The sequence below is a fragment of the Gadus chalcogrammus genome, chromosome 17, assembly GCF_026213295.1.
Source record: "Gadus chalcogrammus isolate NIFS_2021 chromosome 17, NIFS_Gcha_1.0, whole genome shotgun sequence".
Taxonomy (NCBI): Eukaryota; Metazoa; Chordata; class Actinopteri; order Gadiformes; family Gadidae; genus Gadus; species Gadus chalcogrammus.
In genome coordinates, this window is record NC_079428.1 from 4,667,746 (window position 1) to 4,682,270 (window position 14,525).

Below are 14,525 nucleotides of genomic sequence, written 5' to 3' on the forward strand. Positions count from 1 at the left end.
GCTGATGTGGTCACACAAAACACACCACCAATGTCATTAGTCCATTGCCGAAACATTTCAATTTTGGATGTCATGTCATTTTTTTAATCTCATGCAGGAAGGAAGTGAGTATGGTTTGTGTGTGTGTGTGTGTGTGTGTGTGTGTGTGTGTGTGTGTGTGTGTGTGTGTGTGTGTGTGTGTGTGTGTGTGTGTGTGTAATGTAACCTTTCAGATGAAGTGTATCAATATACTATGCGTGCTACTTCCTGTTACACGTGACCATTTGTAGCTGTGATCTCAATAGCACACATGAACCATACCTTTTTTACATTCTGAAGTTACATCAAACGCCTTGTACCAATTCAGTTATAATATCGGACCTATAAAATAATAACAATATCGACACAATGTGGGCAATACCTGACACTCTTCTGTCCGGTTCTGCCGTCCGACGTTGTGATTGAGAAGAGGCTTGCAGTGTCTAAAAACTTTGGTGCTCTCTTCCACCCGACACGGGGTCGCCTCTTCCATCTCGCACTCTTCATCTTCCCCATCCTCGCTGCAACTACTCTGAAAGTCTTGCTGAAACTGACTTGATTCGGGTCTAGGTTGCTGCGGCTCGCCAAGTGACACACTGGCCACCGCCGAGAGAGACCGCACCAGTTCTCTCCAGCCAGCCTTGGTGGATGTCGCTCCTCCATCCCTGAACCGCAGCACCAGCAGGAACTGCACCGTCTCGCCGAGATAGAGGTGCCTCCGCTGGGGGACGCTCCTGAATTTGGACGCGTCGGATAGGTCCGAGATCGGGACGGCGGGGAAATACATGAAGTACTCGCATTGTGATTCTATCATCACGACCATAGCGCAGGTGCCTGGGGGTAGCTTTCCTGCCTAGCCGCCTTTGATGATACGACAACTAACTTCAAAAGTAAAAACATGCACGCCGGTCGCTTTTCGCTCTGGGAGCCATCCGTCAAAAATAACATAAAAACTTCTTAAACTACAGCCATCGCCGATTATAAATATGTAGAATGAATTGACAAAACTTCCAATATTTGGTTGAGTCCCGACTGTTTTCGCTGCTTCTCTTTGACAAGAGGGCAGTCGTCAGGATGGCTAATCGAGCACAGGGCAGCAGAGCGGCAATTCAAAATAGACAGAACTTCTAAACAAAGTTCGATGTTCACTTTGATGCTGATGCTGAAGAATGGGGCTGTTATGATGCCATTGTCCTCCAATGTATAGGTTACTTACTAAGGCTACTTATCACTGATAGTCATTTGGTTTAAAACCCGCTCAACCCTCAGTGAATAAATCGGGGAAGGATTAACATAATAGCCACAAATAAAGACATGTCAGATGTGTTATCAAAGTGATCATCATAGCAGCATGTTAAATTGCAACTAATAATACCAAGGTCAATTGGTCCATCTTTCTCATTAAATGGCCGATGCCTATTTTAATTACATGTATTTAATATTTTGACCAATTGAAGAAATTCCAATGAAAGAATACAACTAACAGTAATGTTTAAAACAAACAATCTTGTAAATACCTAAATATCAACCAAAAAAAACAAAAACATAATCAGACCAATAAACATTTTCTCAGTCCCTCTGTGCATAAAATAAATCATTCAATTATAATTTCCTGAAGTTCACAAAATAAAATATGGGGAAATACTGCTGGAAAATGTTTTTATTAACATAATGAATGTGCATTTCATTGAACCGTAACACAACCCACCAAGTACCACTGTCACGCCCACATATGACATATTCCTTAAAGAATAAATATAGTATGTACAAAGGTTAATTACAATAATAAATACCGGAAACTATAGGTTTTGCCGTTGACCCTATTGTGAGGCATAAAAATGATCCTTCTATTCACTTAGCAGTTTTATTCTGACTTAAAAGGAACGTCGCCTCTGCAATGAGACTTAAGCCAGAATATAAGAGAAAAACCACCGTCAAAAACAGACGCTGAAACCTGAATATTCAATCAACGTGAGCTAACCGTGAGTCCATCTTCCAATACAAATAAACACTGCATTGTAAGCAAAAAAGGCAAAGCATAGAATTATTATTATTATATTATTATTATTATTATGTCTGTGTTGTAAGTCGTACCACAATCAAAGTTAAAAAACCAGGATGAATGAATGGGATCTTGAACACACAAACTAAGACTAAACCCTGTGCGATCAAGTGAAATGGGCCATCATTCAGCAACGTATCTCCATGTGTTCAGAACAAGTTTTCAGTTAACAGGTTACTTTCTCAATATTCAGGATCCTTCTGTTCCTATACCTTTCTTTAATCTGTTCATGCTGCTGTCGTCGCTACCTTTCTGACAAAGCGGCAACTATGACTAACTTACAAACCGACCATCCGTTAAATGACAAAGATAGCCAATGAAGCCAAAAAGACATCAAACTACAATGAGTCGCTTTTCTGTAACAACTGCCAATTCGAAACTCGGCTAGAGCATAGCCAGGTTCCAATGAAAAAAAAGCAACAATCGCGCACATTGTTTGTCACTGGGGCGTGGATTGAGAACACGAGTCTGAGAGGCTGGCTGGTAACATTGAGCTAACCTGACACCACCCCATGGACTGTAAAATGAAACCACTGAGGACTGACGACGTTCCCCATCGATCGTCACATGATCAGGCAGGGTCTAAAGTCACTAACAATTTTGTCTTTTTACCTGCCGGATTTACCGCTCAATCAACTGCTCTAACATGGAAAACAATTTATTTGAATTGTCAAATAGTCAAATCTATCCAGGGTTCCTTTTGAACCCTGAACTAATAATTAGGCAGTAATATGTGTAGCACATTACAATTAAACTCTTCTTGTTCATTAGATATATCAGTCAATAGTTATTGAAGAGCTACAGCAATAGTCACCATCAATTACTTATTTCCAACTAGTTCATTTCAGAATAAGTTAAAACAAGGAAAAAAGTTGTTACATTAAGATAAATGGAAATGCAAATGTAATTTCAAAGCAATACCAGCAGGTGTCCTTAGATAACGGTCAGTGTTCTCACAAGGAGTGTATAGACTATCTATCTTACCATTATCTATTTAGCTTAGGAAAGAAGATAGGGTGTCTTTTGGCCAGAAGCAGTCTTTGCCAGATTTGAGGGTCAATTGGTTGACAGCTTAGTCCGTTGTATCCGCCAATTTTGTTCTGAGTAACACAAAGAAAGCGTGCGAGTGTGTGCGTTGCAAGTGTCGTGGGAGGTGCGTTAGTAGGCTACTGGGTTTAACAACATCAAAAGCCATGCCTGTCAATGTTGAGGCATTAGCATGAATGTGCGCACATTATTGCACATTGTGTGCGAGTTTATGCACGTCCATGTGATAGGCCTACGAGCGGTAGCCAATACGCAGGAGAGATTTTTGCAAGTGTGCACAGGTACAAAATAACATGCACAGGAGAACAAGGCCAGCTGTTTCATAACAACAGCGTGTCTCCCCTGCACCGATAACCCACAGCAACAATTCCCCAAAATTAGGAACTCCCAGCAAAACTGCTGTTATGTTACCTCGAAAATATTTGGACGGATCATTATAATTACATAAAAAAGGAATTCATCCACAGTGTAGTCCTGTTGCAAAAACACACACACGCCGTCTCCCACATACCCGGGCGCCTCCCCATCAAGAACGCATTTGCTTGCCGAGAAAATTGTTTTTTTTAATGTGACATGCGGCCTCTTCAGAAATCGCAATCTATTCTCCCACATCCCAACACTCTCCGTCCTCCATGAGCGTGGGTTGCCAAGCACACGTCTAAATTTGACCTCAGCACGGCCCGCTAACATGTCCCAACAGCAGTGGGCTGTTGCACATGAAAGCTTGAACGCTTTTCTTTTGAACAGCCGTATAAGATATTCAAACAGTCTCGATCTTGGTCATTAGTAAGGGTTGCGTTTCCCGCTTCATTTAGCCAAATCGATATGCTTTTTTGTTGTTGTTGCACCTTTTCATGCCGTGGACTATCTATTAACGATCGCGTGAAAGCGACTGGATGGTTGAAGATTCACACTGTGCCATATAACTGTAATAAATAAAGAAACTATTTGTTCTGAGGTTTCATTAGACTCGGCTCAGAGTGAGTCGAATGAACAGCAAAATAATAATACAGAGAATACAATTGGTCTGGGTTTTCCAATTTCACATTTTGTTGATGTTAATGGGACCAATTTAAAAACCTACTTGAAATATGAGACATTCTCTACCATGGAAATGACACAAATCAGCTGTCTGCTGAAGTCTGGAATGCCATACCCCTTTCACAGCAATGGAATCGTACCGGGAACTTTCCCCCCGTCGTAATGACAAACGCATTAAAATATAACAAATGGAGAAGCAATCCTTTTCAGTTGGTCCAGTTAAAAGGCATACGGTAAGGTACGGCAGGGTAGGTCCTGGTAGAGCAGCACAAGGTGGAGTTGAACTAGCGTGGGCCTCGTGGGGTCCCCCCCCCGCCCCCACACTATCTCAGTCTCCCTTTGGCGTCGGCTCGTAGGAGCGAAGTCTGGTTTTGCCTCGCCAACCACTCCCTCTCCGCCGCCGCCATAGTCCAACCCCCCCGGGGCCCTGCCCCCTCTCCCGCTCCTTGGGGGAGTCTCTCTCTGTTCCACAAGGGGCGCCCTCCCACGTAGCCCCCGCCGACCGCCATCGCCGGGCCCCGGGGCCGCTGGCCCGGGGGCCCCTTGACGAACTGCGGCCGGGGGAACTGCTTGGCGTCCAGCACGTCCTTGTACTGGATCTCCGGCCGGATGAGGCGCAGGCAGGCCTCGGTGGTGCCGTTGTCCAGGCCCGGCTGCAGCTCGTAGCCCAGGATCTTCACCACGCCGCTCTGGAAGGGCCGGATGCCCTTGTCCCTGATGCGCTGCGCCTCCACGGGCCTCCCGCCGTTGCGCAGGCAGACGCGGGCCAGCTGGTCCCGCCGCGCCCGCAGCAGCGCCACCTCCTGGTCCATGCGCTCCGGCCCGAAGCGCCGCACGTCCTCCCAGAAGCTGCGGTTGAAGGCCTGGTACAGGTGCCAGTCCAGCGCGTTCCACTCCCGCAGCTTCTCGCGCTGCGCCGGCGTCAGCGACAGGTCGGGCGGCGCCCGCATCGGCGGCCGCCCGCCCCGCACGCCCACCGCCGCCGCCACCGCCGCCGCCGCCGCCTTGTCCATCCAGCTCTCGCCGCCGCCGCCGCCCCCGGCCCCGCCCGGCGGCTTCTGCTGGCGGGCGTTGAGGCTGAAGGACACCACGGCGTCCAGCGGCCAGCAGAGGGCGTGCCGCAGCAGCACCATGGACTGGTCGTAGTACTCCGACACCAGGATGAGCCGGAAGGCCCCGCCGCACCAGGGCCCTCGCCGCGCAGCGCCAGGCCCTCCGAGAAGTTGGCGTTGTGGTCCATGCCGAAGTCGAACCACAGCAGGTTGCGGGCGTAGTGGTTGTTGCGGAGGCGCGGATCGTAGTACTGCCGGGGGTTGTCGGCGAAGTCGCCCAGGCTCTTGGCCTTGCGGAAGGCCGGGGCCACCTCCTTGTAGTAGGCGAAGGAGGACTCCGTCAGGGCCACGGGGTCCCGGACGATGGAGAAGTAGAAGGTGTCCTCAGGCATCACCTTCTCTACCTGAGGGAAACGGGGGGGTGGGGGGGGGGGGGAAGGCTCTCGGTTAGTCCAGGCTCCGCATGGGTTTTTCGTCAAACTGACTGATTATTCTGATTGTAGCTCCGTCCCGTTGCGTCCCGAGGCATTTCTCCGAGCACGTTGATTAAGCCCCGTGGAAATCCTTAATGCACCGAGACTTTCCAGACTAAGATGCATTTGCGAATTGATTTCAGAGATCAGGCTAGATTTATGCTGCTTCGGATTTGAATATTGATTTTCAACTGGAAAGATACTTTTATGTTCCATCTCTTTGACCAAGATGTTTAAAGGCTAAATAATTGGCTCGCAAGAAGCCTGTAAGAAGCTTGTGAATATTGATTTGATTACTTTCAAATGCTTCTATTAATAACAAGTGGGTGAGTAGGAAGTCAACTTGGCTACTAATATATGTATATACACCAAAACACATTTGAAATATTTGAGTTTCCTTAAAACTGCTGAGTCAGGCACTTCTCTGGCTGTATATTCACCTACTTTTAAGCATCTCATTTAACAAAAAAAAGAAAAAAACTTTTACTTCACTGTGGTATCTGCTTCGTAATACAAGTATCCCCATCGGGCTACTTTCTCTGCAACACTGCGTTTCTGCTGATGGAAAGCCCAGTCTCTGCAAGGCTACAGACTCCAGGTTTGATCTTCCATGACCCTGTCCGAGCACCTAATCATGTTCTCCATCCCCACTTGTTTGTAAAGCTTAACTGTTCAGGGCCAAGCGTGCCATTCGCTCTATTGGCTCAGCACCACAGGGTGAAAGCTACTGCTTGGTCAGATAAAAACATGTGTGCCGACCACTCTGACCTTGACAGTAGGCCTGCATGTGCATGCATTCATAAAAACCAAAACAGAACAGACGGAACAAGGCATTAGGAGGTGGAGTGTTTAGTTGCTACAAGAATCAACAGGGATTTAAAACAATACGCCTCGATATGTATGCCTACAATTTCAGAAACATGAGTATGCAGCAATGTATCACTATGCAGTTTAACTTGTTTCATAAAAATACAAAGTTTCGTACCACCGAGGGCGTCGTCATCATTACTGCCCTAGGCCAATCTCACTGAGGTAATGTGCAATTTCAACCCAGCCCTAAAAATGAGGGGGGTGGGGGAAACGAATGAAACACTTTCTTTTCCAAGGCACTTCTGCCTCTGATCCGGGGGAACATACCTCAGGCTTATTGAACCTCATGTGGTTTCCCATGATGTCGAAGTCCAGGACTCGGGGCCCCTGGTAACCTTTGACCCGGTGGGCGTTGAACAGCAGGGGGTACCCCAGCTGGTAGCCCATCGGCAGGGCGAAGCGGAGGCCGTGCTCCTCGCCGAAGCGGTAGAGCATGTTGAGGACCGTGCTGCTGGCCGTCTTGTGGGTCTTCAGGAACATGAGGTGGGTGTGGGGCCGGCAGGAGCCCAACGGGGGCCCCTGGACGTCGGAGGCGTAGAACAGCAGGCGCGTAGCCGGCTGGACGCTGCTGAACGGGGGGAGAGGAGGGAGAGAGCGAATCGGTGAGCCCGGACGCAAGGACACTGTGATCCACTTGGTTTGGCAAGCCCGTCTGTGGCAAAGTGGGAGTCGGTACATGTATATAAATATACACAAACCTCCGTGGTCAAGAGTAAACAACAGACAGAGCGAGAGCCTCGGTGAATCACGGCACATGCAAACCCTGGTCAACTAAGCAACATTTCCTGCAACTTGCTGAACCTATTCAAAGCCTTTGGTTACACTAAATAATCACAGCGGTACGAATCCCCCCAAAGCGTTGTTACTTTCACACACACGGTAACAAAGTTACACTTTGCTTTGACATCTGGCCGGCGATTTAGATAGGTCACGTTGAATGTGAGCTGGTGTTTACGCGTGCACACATGATTAACCCCAGTCTCTCCAGACCGTCGGAGCCTAGCTCTCAGACTGGTGCAGGAGGAAAAAAAAAAAGGAAAACTAAATCTGGGGAGCCTCAGTGAAGAGAAAGCTCCCAGATGTTTACAGGGGAACCCAGAGTGTGTGTCTGTCCATGTCTGTGTGTGTGTGTTCCGAGTGAGCGGGAGAGTAAGGGAGAGTGGGGGATAAAAGAAGAAAGGGCAAGAAAAGAGAATATAATGGGGGAAGGGGCTAGACACGTGGAAGTGGAGGGAGGGAGGGAGAGAAGAGAGCCAGTGAGAAAGCGAGAGAGAGAGAGAGAGAGAGAGAGAGAGAGAGAGAGAGAGAGAGAGAGAGAGAGAGAGAGAGAGAGAGAGAGAGAGAGAGAGAGAGAAAGAGGAGAAGAGTGCGAGTCGACAGAAAAGCAGAGAAACAACGAGGCGAACAAAAGGAGGAGGAGTACGGGAACCCAGGGGACGCAGTCCGATGAATCATTAGTCAGAGGAAGGTGTGGCTTTGGAATCCAAAGTCTCGGTCATCCAAACCGTGATCGAGAGCCATGCCCCAATAGAGGCTCACAGCCCCCTGGAGCAATGTGCACATAAGACATTCCTATGGACCCCGCGAAGGCGGGTCTCTACACTGAAGAACAATGGGCCATCCTGGCAACATCTGGTTCAAAATCTGGATTGCACGTATTCAATTGCATTTTCAGGGGGGAAAAAAAACAACCCTGGATGGAAAGCTAAACATGCAAGTCTTCTATAGAAGCTGCATGGCAAATTGAAATTAATGAAAAGGCTTTTCCTTCCTTATCTCACTGTTTTGTTTTACCCACTTTAACAGCCTCTATATAAATTGTTCAGTTTTTGTTTACAGAAACAATACAATCCTTATCTTATCGGGGGTTACGTTGAAGCGATGAGTTCCGCCGTAGCAAAGCTTTTAGTTGTATACCTCCTCGAAGATGATAAGAACTTCAACTAGGTCCAATCGACCACCTCATGCAAGAAGTATGTTGATGCAGTTTGCTGTTTAACTTGGAATGAATCTGCAAAGAACTGGTTTGGTGGAATGTTTAAGAAAACCTACCAATACACAGAACACAGTGCATGCCACTCACTGGGATCTTTTTCTAGAAAGCAGATCGATTCTAAACATAACTCTGGACTCTGGTTTGCGTCAGTGCAAGGCGGTTAGTGGTGGGGGGGGTTTGAACCCGTTTTACAGAACAGCAGTTTTACATTTTGCTGGATTTAGGGTCACTCAAACTCTTTCTGGTTCATTAGGAAAGTCCTCGTTAATGGCAGGCTCTAAAAGCCAGCCTTAATCACGCGCCGAAAGTGAGATTGATGATGGATTGGGAGCGTAATTGCGACGGAGAAGCGCTGCGTGGCTTGGTGCAGCCGGGCAAAAGGTTGTCATGGTGATACGTGCAAAGGGAGTCGTTCCATTGCCTTTATATACTGGCGATGGTTTGAAGTGAACACAGACATGGCCTAAAGTACCCGCTGCATTAAACACGCCACATGAATAAAACATGTTAAATGGAGAGAAATGTTTGCCGGCATCACACCGTCGTGATGCACTGTACAAGTCGCAGGTTATTTGAATATTAAGCCTGAAGAACTCAACAGACTCGTGCCAATATCCAGCGATAAATTGTTCAGGACATTTGACACCACTAATTTTTCAAAGATGTTATTTCTTATGTGTGTTGGAGTCAGAGTGTGGGTGTGTATATATGTGTGCATGCATGTTCATATGTGCATGTATGCATGCGTGCGTGCATGCATGTTCATATGCGTGTGTGCATGTGTGTGTGTGCATGTTCTTATGCGTGTGTGTATGCGTGTGCATGTGTATGCATGTTCATATGCGTGGGTATGAATGTTGCTATGTGCACGTGTGCAAGCCTGTTCATATGCGTGGTTGTGTGTGCTTGTTCATATACATGTGTGCGCGAGTGTGTGCATGTTTCTCTTACCTCTTGTTGAAAATGAGACCCATGAGTTGCCCGGCGAAGGCGATGGCAACAAACACCAGGAGGGCTTTCCACAGCCACAGGGGCCCTGGCCGGTAGCAGCCCAGCCCGCACATCCTCCTGGCAGGGCAGATGTGCCACGAACAGGGGGAGGGTGGAGGAAAGAGGAGCAGCCATTTATTAGCATGTGTCTGTACAATAGAATAGAAATCCATTTTAAAAAAGAACAAAAGAAAAACAAAAGAAGGTTTTCTTATAGCTTTGTATGAATCGATGGTTGAAAAAAGGAGACAGACAGACAGCCAGACAGAAAAACATACAAAAAGGGACAAAGGTCTATGCAAAACCACATCAATAGAAAAGGAAGTTCTCTCAGAATCGAAACGCTTCCCCCATGTCATTCTGACGTGAGAGTGGCAGTGAGGTGTCCACCTCTGATTCCCTTGGTAAACAACTAGGTTCACGTCTTCAGAAGCTATTCCACCCGTGTGGCTGCGTACCTTCCCTTATATCTGTGGGCGGGAGCGATATTAAACCCGCAGAGAAGAACAATTGCCTATTTATCACTCACACACACACACGCGCACACACACACACACACAAATAGTTTTCGCTCGAATCCTCTCCCCAAATCGACGGCCTGAAATCACTGTTCCGAAAACGTCCCGATTCTACGTGACATATCCCCCCTTGTGTCCCGACGCCACGGTTCAAGAACGGCACCGTTTTGAAAGGAACAAACGCCTTGAGCATGGGATCGGATGGGGGGACGGATCTTATTTTCCTCGCCTACCTTGTTCTCCGTCTGAACACCATAGCGGCGGAACCGGTCCGCAATCAGATACGGGGCTCCTCCTTGTAGGGCTGCTGCTGCTGCTGCGGTTGGCGGCGGCAGCGATGAGCCCACGGTGCATCTCGGAAGGTCTCTTTATGAGGCACAGAATCCGCCGACGTTATAAAGGCACCGGACTACATTCCCATATCGCGAGAAGGGATGGGAATGGCCGTGTTTTCTCCCCTCCACACCCTCCCTCCCTCTCTCTCTCTACAACGCTCCCTCGCAGGCTCAAACGCAGCTCCTCGAGCAAATGTAGGTATATATAGACTCTGCTGCTGCTGAGTCTATATTCAAGACGCATCGCTGAGCACGAGCGTATTCATTGTGCACGGGACGTCGGACGCTAGAGGGGGAAAAGGGGGGAAAAAAGCTGGGATTGCACGCGGGCTCTGCGTTCAGTCGCGCTCTGACGTCAGCCGTCTAGCCTGTGGCTGATTTGCTTGTGCGCTGCTTATTGTGCGCTTGCGTCGAGACGAGCAGGGGATGTTTTGAAAAATAGATATGAGAGCTAATTAAAATGTTTTATCCGTGTTATCCAGGTATTAAAAATAACCGTTGCAATTGACAGGCTGGAGTGTACATTTTCGGAGGACAGAATGTGAAAACGGTTGTGCGGTGGTGCATCTTTCACATATAGCCCCCCACAACAAAGGCCTTGTGGGAGAACACAAGTGGGCCATTCACATGGCTAGTGTTGTGGTGTATAACCCTGCGAGGTTATATAACAACAATCCTTAATTGTTTTAGGTTCATGTAACGGCTCAATTAGGCCTACCCTGCCTAATAAGGGTCAAGTTTAGACCAAGCTTTTCCCCCACTTTATTACAGCTAATACCAATTGCTCCTAGTTTTCACCTTAACCCCTTAATTTTAACAAAGTAGGAAGGAATAAGTAGACCTTTTTATATTCAAACAGAGGCAGAAGTAGGCTGTGTTTCTCACAAATTAGGTTCATGACCCATAAGAAAATGTCTTTCTCAGAAATTGTGGCGAGTGAAGCAGGGTGACTTCTGTAACATTCTACAACATAGTCACCAAAAATGATTGGTAGATGGTGGTTGGATTACACCTAAAATCAAACAACAAAAGCTTGACTGTGTACAGGGCTAATGGTTTAGCACGTCAAAGCAACAACTTCAAATCATCAAACATAAACGATTATTTATTCAGGTCAACAGCTGTGTTCATGGAGTAGAACCAGTTCCACTTTGATGTTTTCACCCCAAAGCCTCATTTCACATTTAACAAGAACGGTTGGCATACAACTCATCTGTCAATGTTCAAACTGACACCTGAACCTTCCTATGGAATACAATTTTCCTATATTAAATATACACAAATGAATATATGTTCTATTTAACCATGTAATTTTTAATGAGTCACAGCTATCTTTCAACATTTTACTTTCTTTATTAGTTAATTAGTCATCTAATGGGTCTTTCAAATATGTTTCATATTCAAGTTTAGCCAAACAGCAAAACAATGTCTCGCTTTGTGTAAATCTAGACTTGTTTGTAAACAGGCTCATCTTTTTGTCATCGACGATTTTTCATTTGAATATTTTTCTTGAATCCTTGCCTTCCTCACGCCTTGCCCCTGCAGGCCTCCTATTGGCCGGCCCGCTGTCAACAGCCCTCCGTCAAAACCAACAGCAGCAGCACCGTTAAGCCTTGTCACGGCCCGCTGTCGGCGTTGTTCCGAGATAGCGTCTGCTATGCAAATCACCTGGTTCCTCTACCCCACACACACACACACACACGCACACGCACACGCACACGCACACACACACGCACACGCACACGCGCACACGCACACGTCTCTCGACATAGGAAAATGCATGGGTTGTGATTTATAAACAGGCAAAATCACCGAGGTGGCTAATTGTCTGTTGTGAGTCACCTGGAGGAGACGCAGCCATTGTCTCTGATGCAGCACGCAAGGTACTCACACCAGACTATATTTAGCACCGAAGCGTCTTAACGAACGCGGGCTCTTAAGACAAGGCTAAGCCACCTGGCTCCCCTCCCCCTGCCAGTCGGCCAGCTGCTCAGATTAACTACCCCCCCCCACACACACACACCCTCAACACCACCACCACCACCTCCCTGCTTGACCGGTCCCTAGTCACTCCTCTCAAACCCCTTCTGATAGTTAAGTCTTTTGTTCGCCCCCCCCCCCTTGTTCAGTAGCGACGATGAAGTCCCACAAATGACGCTCAGTGCTCAGTGGTTGGGTCGTACACGCTCGGTCGCGCTACCACTTGATTAACAATCAAAGGGGAGAAGAGTGAAAAAAACAAAATGGCGTCTCATGCGGTTCCGATGACAGCTGGAAGGGCGGTGAAATGCACATGTGGCCAATTGGAGGATGAATCCAGGGGCAAGTTGAGATCCGGTCCCAGGGAAAAAAAAAAAACACAGGCCATGTGGTGGTGATCTGGTCGGGAGGAACACACCACATTCCAACCCTTACTCGCCGCTCTTTCAGAAGGTCAAACGGCGAAAGCTCATGTGGTCGCACACAGTGCATCGCACTGAGCCCGGCCAACAATCTTTCTTTGTTTTTAATGCGTTCATTGCCATTTAACCGCTCAACTACACGAAGACCAGACAACATTCCCCGTCGGGGGGAAGAAGAAGAAGTGTTGTCAAAGATTGACGCAATCCGATATTTCAACTGCCTGCCAACATTCCGTTTCCCCCCAATAGAGTCTCCTCAATTCACTCCGCTCATTCGCCTAGCTGCCTTTGTGTGACTAATTAGCACTTGGCTAGCCAACGCAGAGGTACGGGGCCTAGCCTGTCTTCGTTCACAGCTGCTCTCATCTCACGACGGGACGTTTGGAACGCGGCCGTTCCACATTTTCTGAGGCCGCGTTCCCATTCTGTCCGCCCCGGGGACGTTTCACTGGAGCGCACACACACACACACACACGGCTCGTGAAGGAAGGAAGACGACGGGAAAACTGCGCCGTGGTTGACCGTTATAGCAGCAGAATGGGGCGAGAGTAGCTCAGGAGGTAGAGCGGGTTGGCTGTGAACCGGAAGGTTTGCCGATTCGATCCCCGCTCCTCCTGGCTGGATGTAAAAGTGGCCCAGAGCATGACTCCTCACCCTGCCTGCTCCCAATCAGCTGGCTGTCACCCTGCGTGGTTGCCTCCGCCGTCGTTGTGTGAATGAAGTCACTTTGGATGTCAGCGTCAGCAATATCCCCTAAATGTTAATGTCAATGTAAAAATGTCGGACCCTCGGAGTGTGTGTGTCTGTGTGTTGTGCCCAGGAACCCATTTAGAGAGAGAAAATGATTTGTTTTCTGATACATGTTCGGCAAGGACTGCAGCGGTGCTGCTGGGTTATAATTCGGCACCACTTTGTGCGGACGGATTTCCCCCCCCTTTTCCTTTCTATCCCGGTCCTGCCCTGTGGGTCTGGTCTCAGAGAGCCCCGTGGCACTCGTACCCGGGTTCACCTTCATAGGCCCTCTATGGCAGTCTCTGAGGGCCCTCATTTGAATGAAATCTGATGAAGCCAATTCAAGGAAAAGAAAAACGTTCAAACAGGATGTTATAAAGCGGCCAGTGGGAGGAGAGGTGGACAATGAGCAGGGACACATAAGATGGGCCGCGGAGAATGAGCTCTCTGTCGGACGAAACGTGAGGACCCAGGCAATGTGCGTACTCCATCGCAGTGTTTGTATTGTACGTCTCCCTCCTTCTATCGCTCTCTTTCTCCCGGCCTCTCTCTCGCTCCGCACCTCTCTGAATGAGGCATCACCTGAGAGCCGTGCACTAGCCAACCTCGTGCCAGGCCAGTGAAAGTGAAGCATTGTGGGGGAAACAATAGCGACCGCTTGGGCGACGGGCAATCTAGGCGGAATGGGAGAGTGCGGGTGACCGGAGGGGTGAGTGAGTTTACTCAAATGGAGGTGGAGGGAGGGGGGAGAGAGAGGGGGAGAGAGAGCGAGAGAGATAGGTATCCGATCTATAAGGGCTTTTGAGGAGCCGTGCATTTCAACTGTTGCATCTTGTAAACTTGTTTCCAATGACGGTACAGACTGTGATAAAGCTTGGCGTCCCATTTGTGTACGCAATCACAATCAAATCAACATTACTTAATCTGTGCAACTTTTTATTGTAATCATATGAATTAGTTTAAAAAAAGTCTGCACTGGGTGCACCACT

At 48.1% G+C, this 14,525-nt stretch overlaps 1 pseudogene; it reads right to left on the reverse strand.

Moving 5' to 3' along the window:
- Positions 1–1,564: 1,564 nt before the first annotated feature.
- LOC130370102 (galactose-3-O-sulfotransferase 2-like) lies at positions 1,565–10,602 on the reverse strand (annotated as a pseudogene).
- Positions 10,603–14,525: the final 3,923 nt, after the last annotated feature.